This window comes from Octopus sinensis, unplaced genomic scaffold (assembly GCF_006345805.1).
Source record: "Octopus sinensis unplaced genomic scaffold, ASM634580v1 Contig00376, whole genome shotgun sequence".
Lineage (NCBI taxonomy): Eukaryota > Metazoa > Mollusca > Cephalopoda > Octopoda > Octopodidae > Octopus > Octopus sinensis.
Genome location: NW_021823902.1, coordinates 6,550 through 10,000, shown reverse-complemented (window position 1 = coordinate 10,000; position 3,451 = coordinate 6,550). Strand labels below are relative to the sequence as shown.

The 3,451-nt window shown below is 40.0% G+C and overlaps 1 protein-coding gene and 1 long non-coding RNA gene across 2 annotated transcripts in view; one reads left to right on the top strand and one right to left on the bottom strand.

The window, feature by feature from the left end:
• Window positions 1–217, bottom strand: part of LOC118768655 — a 2,230-nt gene extending 2,013 nt beyond the window's left edge. Inside the window, exon 1 of the long non-coding RNA XR_005004439.1 lies at window positions 70–217. This is a non-coding gene — a long non-coding RNA (uncharacterized LOC118768655). The remainder of the gene's footprint in view (window positions 1–69) is intronic.
• The window catches only part of LOC115226900 (annexin A4), an 11,433-nt gene extending 9,900 nt beyond the window's left edge, over window positions 1–1,533 (top strand). Inside the window, exon 5 of the transcript XR_005004438.1 lies at window positions 89–1,533. The gene's annotated coding sequence lies outside the window, so the exon portion shown is untranslated. The remainder of the gene's footprint in view (window positions 1–88) is intronic.
• Window positions 1,534–3,451: the final 1,918 nt, after the last annotated feature.

The following is a 3,451-nucleotide window of genomic DNA, read 5'->3' as shown; positions in this document are numbered from 1 at the left end:
CAACTTCCACTACTACTACTACTACTTCTACCACCACCACCACCACTACTACTACTACTATTATACTACTACTACTTCTACTACTGACAATACTACTACTACTGCCACTACTACTACTACCCCTACTGCTACTACTGCCACTACTACTACTACTACGAATGCTACAATTATAACCTCCTTTTATAGTTTCAGAGAAGCTTGATTAAACGCAACCTAGCAAAATTAATGCTGAACAGGGTCTGGCTGCAGGGGTCGGTAGAATCGGTAGAATGTCGCAAATTATTCAGTTGTAAAAACCCTAAGTGTTTTGAGTTCAAATCCTGCTGATGTCAGCAGTGATCCATGCGTGCCGCTTTGCTGGGCAATACACAATATGACTAAAGTCCTGTTGTGGAGTGGTGACATCACTCATTATTCATCTTGATTTAGTGTTTGTTACGTTTAACCCCCCTTGACAACGGTCGACGCAAATATGCGATCACACTCGACAAAAGGTGGTGCTCCAGCATGGCCACTGTCAAACGACTGAAGCAAAACAGTAAAGAGTTTATTTACGTTTAAAATTCGTTCAGATTGGGTGCGGGTTGGATCTTCATATCATTAAAACTTATCAAAACTCAGATGGGACTTTTTGCTATGTTGTAGAATTACCTATCCTGCTAGAGCTAAGCAAACGAATGATTGTCTAGTTAACCCAAAAGCAGATGGTGGTAGCAGAAGCTTTGTTGCATATTCAGAAATTATAAACCTCGTAAATGATAGACACAGAGGTTTTTTTCGTCCTTTTAGTGGTTGCTTTACATGTTTCTCTATAAATGCTTATAATAATAAAATTACTAATCTTAAATCTCACAACATGAGATATTCAGCAACAGTACCTTGTATTAAAATTGTTTGCCAACATAACATGGCAGTCCTGGTTTAGGACGAATGTTGCTGTAATTTAGCCCCATGAGACATCGTCTCCAGCTGGCTATATGACACGATCTGTGTCCGTATATTTTCAAAAAAAGGGAGTCTAGCATCCCCACTCAGGCGAGCGATTATTCTGTGCTGAGGAAGGAAAATAACCTGGAAATCGCGATACACAGATATTGTTTTGAGCTGAGTGGGGGTGCTAGATTCCCTTGTTCGAAAAGATAAGGACAAAGATTGTGTCGTATAGCCAGCTGGAGACGATGTCTCGTGGGGCTAAATTACAGCAACATTTGTCCTAAACCAGAACTACCACGTTATGTTGACAAACAATCTTTACTACACCGCTTATAATGTCTAATATCATGCACACTAAAATATTGGAAGTTTATCCAATACTTCAATATTGTCAAACACGCAGCTGAAATACAAAAGATCAGGTCACGGGAGCCTTCATTGTTTGACAGCCATATTTTCTTTTGCAAACATTGAATGCGAAACTAAGGAAACTGACTCTGTATTTCATAACCATTTTAAATGTTGATCAATGTTAATTTTTCAAAGGTTATTTATACAAAGATGAATTGTTTTGGAATTAAATCATTTGTGTTGTAATTACCTGATGTTCATTTTGTTGTTATTTCTGCCGTCGAGCCAAGTGAGATTGTAGTCGTGGCCGATGCTGGTGTTTCGTAACTGGCATCGGTGCTGGTGGCACGTAAAGAGTACCTGGTACTCTCTTGGAGTGTTTTGGCATCAGGATGGGCATCCAGCTGTAGAAACCAAGCCAAGTTCAGAATGGAACATGGTGCAGCTCTCCGGCTTACCAGTTTTCAGCCAAACCGTTCAACCCATGCCAGCATAGAAAACAGACGTTTAATGATGATGATGATGACGACGACGACAATGAAGGCAATGACAATGATGATGATGATGACAAAGATGATGATGATGAAGATGATGATGATGATGAAGATGATGATGATGATGACGATGACGTTGATGATGATGACGATGACGACGACGATGATGACGATGACGATGAAGATGATGACGATGAAGACGACGATGATGATGATGATGACGATGACGATGATGATGACGATGAAGACGATGATGATGATGAAGACGATGATGAAGTCAATGATGATGATGAAGACAATGATGATGATGATGAAGACGATGATGATGATGAAGACAATGATGATGATGAAGACGATGATGACGAAGAAGAAGACGACGACGATGATGATAATGATGATGATGAAGACGATGATGATGATGATGAAGATGATGAATATGATATATTTTTAAGTTGCAAGCTGGCAGAATTGTTAAACACGACGGACAAAACGTTTAGCAGCATTTCGTCTGTCTTTAACATTCTGAGTTCAAATTTCACTGAGGTCAAAGGAAGTAAATGACCATTGAGCACTGGGGTCGATATAATCAACTAGTCCCCCGCCTCACAGCAAAATTTCAGGCCTTGTAACGGCGTAGGGTAGAAATAATTATCATCATTATAAAGGTGATGAGCTAGCAGAATCGTTAGCACGCCAGGCAAAATGCTTACTGGCATTTCATCAACCCTTATGTTCTGAGTTCAAGTTCTGCCAAAGTCAACTTTGCTTTTCATCCTTTTGGGGTTAATGAAATAAGTACCAGTTATATACTGGGGCTGATATAATTGATTTGCCCCCTCCCCCAAAGTTCCAGGCCTTGTGCCTATAGTAGAAAGGATTATTATTGTTATTATTATTATTATTGTGACTGTGTGGTAAGTAGCTTGTTTACCAGCCACGTGGTTCTGGGTTCAGTCCCACTGCGTGGCACCTTGGGCAGGTGTCTTCTACTATAGCCTCGGGCCGACCAAAGCCTTGTGAATGGATTTGGTAGATGGAAACTGAAAGAAGCCCATCATATATATGTATATATATATAAAAAATTCAGGGTGAATACTTGATAATTGTACCAATAAAAGCCAGAAACATATGTACCGCTAAATCCTTTGCATCATGTTTTTCTTTTGATAAATATATATATGTATATATATATGTGTGTGTCTGTGTTTGTCCTCCCAACATTGCTTGACATCCGATGGTGGCTTGTCTACGTCCCCATAACTTAGTGGTTCAGCAAAAGAGACTGATAGAATAAGTACTAGGCTTACAAAGAATAAGTGCTGGGGTCGATTTGTTCGACTAAAGGTGGTGCTCCAGCATGGCCACAGTCAAATGACTGAAACAAATAAAAATTATTATTACTAAGGAGGTGAGCTGGCCGAACCCCTACCCCCAGGGAACAAGATGCTTAACAGTGTTTGACCCATCTTTATGTTCTAAGTTGAAAATCTGCCAAGGTAGACTTTGCCTGTCATCGTTTGAGGTTCAAAGAAGTACCAGTTGTGTACTGGGTTGATATGACTGATTTGTCCCTATCTCCATAAAATTCCAGGTTTGAGCTTAGAGTTGGCGTAGGAGTGGCTGTGTGGTAAGTAACTTGCTTACCTATTTCTTTACTACCCACAGGGGGCTAA